Source organism: Peromyscus eremicus, chromosome 8b (assembly GCF_949786415.1).
Source record: "Peromyscus eremicus chromosome 8b, PerEre_H2_v1, whole genome shotgun sequence".
Lineage (NCBI taxonomy): Eukaryota > Metazoa > Chordata > Mammalia > Rodentia > Cricetidae > Peromyscus > Peromyscus eremicus.
In genome coordinates this window covers 31,336,030-31,342,029 of record NC_081424.1, presented here as the reverse complement: position 1 = coordinate 31,342,029, position 6,000 = coordinate 31,336,030, and positions in this window count along the sequence as shown.

The following is a 6,000-nucleotide window of genomic DNA, read 5'->3' as shown; positions in this document are numbered from 1 at the left end:
TAACATTGCTGATGTTAACATTGTAACACAGCATTGTTACAAGAATCTATGCAGGTGTTTAATAATCAGAATTTATACAGCCTCCAAAAACTGGATTTTACTCTGAAGAAAAACCTTAAATTGACTTAAACATTATGTGCCTGTTTCTGTGCCAGTGCATCAGTAAGATTTCCCTTGTGATAAAGATGATGCTGATGCTGCGCATCTCACCTCCAGTCTCCATCAGCACCACTGTGGCATCATCATCTCAGCATCACTGGCGTGTTACTGCAGCCTTATTTCTGCCATCAATACAACAGTGTTACCTCCGGGGCAGCTAAGCTCTCAGTGCCTCCTATCTAAGTAATAGAGTTCAAACTCAAGTAATCTGCCGTTGCCTCGAAGCTTTGACTTTCCATCTTCTCAGCTTCTGCTTCACTTCTCTAGCTTTGGGGCCACTATTTTTTTAAATCTATAACTAACATGATACGTCTAGAGGCTTTGCTTAATTCTCAGCATGCACTTGTGGAATATGAACCTCATCCATCCTCCAAGTTCTCAGTTGCACTTTCCAAAGGGAACATGTTCAATGATTGAGGGAGGGTAATCCTTCCAGAATGTTCTTTGCATGTAAACGCATTAGTCACACTTTGAAAATATTACTTGTGAATAGAAGCATTTTATTCAAATTGCCTTGGATGGTGCATCTTGTTTAACATTTTTTTACCGAACTTTGTATTTCAAAATAACCATGTCCACCTTACGCCTTTGTTGCTGTTATTTTTTAGATTTATTTATTAATTGTGTAAGTGTATGAATGTTTTGGCTGTATGTATATATGTGTACCATGTGAGTATCTAGTACCCTCAGAAGTCAAAAGGGCACATCAGATCCCCTAGAACTGGAATTAATAGATGGTAGTGCTGTGGGATGTTCTGTATGGCAAATGTGTTGCTCTGATTGGTTAGTAAATAAAACACTGATTGGCCAATAGTCAGGCAGGAGGAAGTATAAGCGGGACAAGGAGGAGAATAAGGCTGGGAAGTGGAAGGCTGAGTCAGAGAGACACTGCCAGCCACCACTATGACAAACAGCATGTGAAGATGCCAGTAAGCCACGAGCCACATGGCAAGGTATAGATTTATAGAAATGGATTAATTTAAGCTGTAAGAACAGTTAGCAAGAAGCCTGCCACGGCCATACAGTTTGTAACCAATATAAGTCTCTGTGTTTACTTGGTTGGGTCTGAGCGGCTGTGGGACTGGCAGGTGAGAGAGATTTGCCCTGACCGTGGGCCAGGCAGGAAAACTCTAGCTACATGGTAGTGAGCCACCATGAGCACAGGTCCTCTGCAAGAGCAACAAGTGGTCTAAACTGCTGAGCCGTATCTCCAGACCCTTGATTTGCATTTGTTAAGACAGGGTCTCATGTAGTCCAAAATTACCTCAAATTAGTCATGTAGCTGAAGATGGCCTTGAACTCTTGGATTCCCTGCCTCCATCTGCCAAGGGATAAGATCACAGGCATAAGCCACGATGCCTAATCATTTTATTTTCTTATGACTGATATTAACTTCCTAATGAAGCACTTGAGTTTTCCTAGTTTTGCCCATGTTGCTATCATAAACTATAGTGCAGTGAACACCTTTGTACTTTTAATTTTGTAGATTTATACAAATATAATTATAGAACAAAGGTGAAGTGGAACTAATTTCAAGGTTGACACTACCCATTTATTATTCATCATCATAGATTTCACCAAGTCATGCTACCAAAAGGCATCAATTTATATTCCTACCCAAAGGATATGAGTGTTCTGGCTTCTCACACCTGCCCCAAGCCCTCAACTCTCAAATCTTCTTCAGCAGGTTTTATGAGTTATTTCATTGTTGTTTTAACTGGTTTAACTTTCCAGCATTGGTAAACCATGATCAACTACAGCTTCATTTATTATCAACCTACTCTCAAGGTTTCAGCTACCCACAGTAGCTCACACATTTGAAAATATTAAATGGGAGAATGACTCATAATGTTGAATAACTTGTTCTAGCACAGTTACTCTATTTTGTTAGGTATTGCATAATTTTTTAAAAAAATAAAATTTTTCCATAGGTTATATAGGGAAAATGTGTATTCAAGATTGTATAGTAGCCATAGCTTTAAGGTTCCACTGAGGACCATGGAACATAGGCCCCTAGAAAAGGGTGGAGTAGCTGTATTAGTGAGTGACTAATGAGTGATCTGAGAATAATTAGGATTGAATGAGATATTGGTGTTTGGGCCTCAGGGAATTCACCAAGCTCAAGAGCAGGGGCCCATGGATCCTCCTCTGCTTCTTCACGTAACTGGCGTTGCCCCTGCCATTTTTACGCATGCAGCTGATCTCCAGGGCAACAGCACAGGCCCCCTCCTCTAGAGTAGCCACACCTAACACTTAAACCAGAAATGAAGCAGAGACTTCTCAACTGTCATACTTACCAAACTTAAAGAATGAGAGGGTAGGGACTCTCCTAAGCAACGGCCTCGGGGAAGCCCAGGGAAACACTGGACATGGCTGTCCACCCTGCTTGGCAGCCACAGCTGAAAACCCTAGTCAGCTCTCCACTCCTTTCTCTACCCTCCTTTCTGAGTGAGGCTTTCTCTGCCCAGGGCAGAGACAGCAGGAGTCTCATTCAGTCAAGCCATCTTGCTGTGACCAGTTTGTTGAATAAACAGGACTTGAGATATTATCCAAATACAGCTTTGCTTTTGTTTCTCTGTCCCCTTATTCTTCATTCTGTGTTGGTAATCTGTGCCAGGAGGAAATTATTACAGTCCCTTAGATTTGGAGCTTCTCTTTTGAGTTACAGGTTCCTGCAGTTACATTCTATACACATTTCCATCCTTAGGGTGCCTGGTCCTGCGATAGTTAAATATACGCTACCATATGCCCAGTATTCCCGGCCCCACACTTGGGGTACTGCAGCTGAGGGTATAGAGTGGAGAAGAAAGTCTAGCCTCTCAATCCTGTCGTCTCTGTACCTCCTCCACTCTTCACTCTCTTAGCAGGAAGAGATACAGAGGACTGTGGCTGGGCATGCTTTTAGATGTTGCACAGTCAAAACTGTGAAGAAGCAGAAGGGGGAGAGGAAGAGGGGGAGGAAGAAGAGAGAAGGGGAGGAAAAGAAGAGGAAGGAAGAGGGGGAGGAGGAAGAGAGAAGAGGAATGAGGAGAGGAAGAGGAAGGAGGAGGGGAGGAGGAAGAGAAAAGGAAGAGGAGAAGAAAGAGGAGAAAGAGAGAAGGAGTGGAAAGAGGAGGAATAAGAATAATAATAACTAATAAGAATGAAAGAAGGGAAGAAGAAGAGGAGGAGGAAGAGGAAGAAGAAGAAAAGGAGGAGGAAGAGGAAGAAGAGGAGGAAGAAGAGGAAGAGGAGGAAGAGGAAGAAGAAGAAGAAGAAGAAGAAGAAGAAGAAGAAGAAGAAGAAGAAGAAGAAGAAGAAGAAGAAATTGAAGTTTTCCTTTAGCAGTGGGTTCCTGCAAGCCTCCTCCTTGACCCTGAAGAATGGAGCTCTGCTCCAAATAGTCCCCAAATATCCTCCCCAGCTCTCCCACCTCTCTTTTGGCCATGGCAGCCCTTTGCATCCCACTGCCAGCCTAGATTAGCTTCCATCTCATAGGAAGCAGCTGTGAACCTGGGGCTGCAGGCAGGTCCCTACCAACTCTACTCTCCAGGAGCTACTTTGAAGTTTCCTTCCTCCAGGTCTCTAGGGTGACAGTTTGGTCCCCTCTGTGGTCAGCTCTGGCTCTCTCTAAGGCCTCAGGCATCAGCTTCTGTGTCCCACTGTATCCTCACTACTGGAATTAGAGACCCAGGCTATCCATGTGGTCCTCAGGAAGCTTCTACCAAGACAGGCTTGAGCTGAGGGGGCAGAAAGGATGAACAAAGCTGGGTGTCAGTTAAAGTGAGAATAAACATGATGTGGGCCAAGACACACCACTATTTCAAAAAGCCACAAAAGCAGGAAGATCTCATGGTCTTCTGCCACTCCTGTCCCCTGAAGCAAGCCATGGATGAAGGTGTTGACCTTCTGTCAGATGGCGATCGTAAGGTTCTCATCTGACAGATGCCCTGCAATACACCAAGGAAGAGAACAATTGCAGTCTCTGAAGTCTTGGAGACCAGAGGAGAATCTAAATGGAGAGCCTGAGGTCCTCCAGGTGGGACCATTAGAAAGGCTGTTCCTTAGTCCAGTCAAGTGACCCCGCAGCTATCCTTGTCTTCACACCTGACATTTAAAACAAGTAATTTCCTCCTTTCTTCTGGTTCTTCATTACTGTTTGTGGAAACTGAATCCTTCCTCAACAGGCTAGAACCTTCTGCTGGCACTTACTAAAAAGGGCTTACTTAAAACTGTAAGTCTATCTCATGTAATTCAGAACTGTCCCTCGGGACCCTAAGAGCAATTCCTAAGAACATAAACATCCAAAGAATAAAGCCTCTGTATCCAGAATTCTGGGACAACAGAATCCTAACTTTCATACTTCCCAGCCAGCAAACACAGCTGGCGTAGTCTCGTTTACAGTAACCAGCTCTGCACTCCTGATTTCTCTCACTCTGCTGAGCCCCTGTATCTTGCCCCTCTTTAGAATCCTCAAATCATCATGGAGCTCCCCTCTCCTTCTGTGGTTAATGGTATTTTAAGGTTCCCAAAGTTCTAACTGTTACGTAAGGTGTCTTACAGAGCAATTCCTGGTGCCTTCAACTTGACCTGAGAATGACCTAGAGCTGGGTAGGTTAAAAGTCCAAGACCAACAGAACCATAGATTAAGGCTGAAATTAAGAGTTCAGGGAGCTGACCTTGAATTTGCATTAACATAGCAAAACATAACTCTACTCAATTGAGATAAAAACATCAGAAGCACTCACTTTCCTCAAAGACCTTGAGATTTTCATTGGCCAATCAGAAAGGCTATTTAAGGTTACTTTCAGTCTCCTTGTCTATAGGCCTTCATTAAGCCTGCTTCTTTTCACAAACAGCCTTGACATGGCATCCATTTCCATGTGTGATGGGCAGCAAGCCCTTGCTCAGAATCAGTCACATGAAGCGTATTAAACGAACCTGTGTACCTTTTTCTTGTCATGTCGGGTTGTATGAACTTGAACATAGCTATATTAGGTATTTTCTTGTCGTTGTGACCAGATGCCTGGCAGAAACCAATTTAAAGACAAAGTGCTTATTTTGGCTTATAGTTCAAGAGGGATACAATTTTCCAGCTGGCCAAGCTCAATGGCTGCAGACCTGTGATCTCAGCTACTCAAGAGGTTGAAGTAAGAAGATCACAAATTTAAAGCCTGCCAAGGCTACAAAGGGTGTTCAAGGCTAGCCTGGGCAACTTCGTAAGAAACTGTCTACAAAAGTAAAAAGAAGGCTTGGGACATAGTCAAGTGACAGAACACTTAGCTAGCAGTCACACAATCCTAAAGTCAATCCCAGGACTGGCAAAAAAAAATTATTTAAGAAAGAGAATTTTCCAAAGAAAACACGTATACATGTATACATCCATAGGTGTCCCGCTGAAGAACACCTATGGATGTATATTCCTATTCTCCCAAAGAGAAAACAGATAAAAATTCTACCTTTCTGATGATTATATTTCAAAGGAATGCTTCCAGATCTTTGGAGAAGACACTCCAGAGTTGTATGGGCACACACACAAAGGGGTAAAGGAAGGAATTCTCAATATAGGGTTTATTTAATATTTATTTTTAGTGAATGCTCCAATAAAAGAAGGCAATGGCCCATGGCCAGCTGTTGGGTGGCACAAACAGCCATTCCTTTAGCAGGTCTGTCCTGTCCCAGACAGGAACCCAAAGAGTGGCTACGTCATCAGAGGGACACAGCCTTAGGCTTCTAGACGTCTATAGAAGAGTTTGGTCAAGTCACATGATACAGAGGGTTTAGATGAATCCTTTTAAGGGTTTTTTGTAGTTCTCAGCAGGTACTCCCTGCAACATAGAAGACGAAGTATAAAGTACAGCT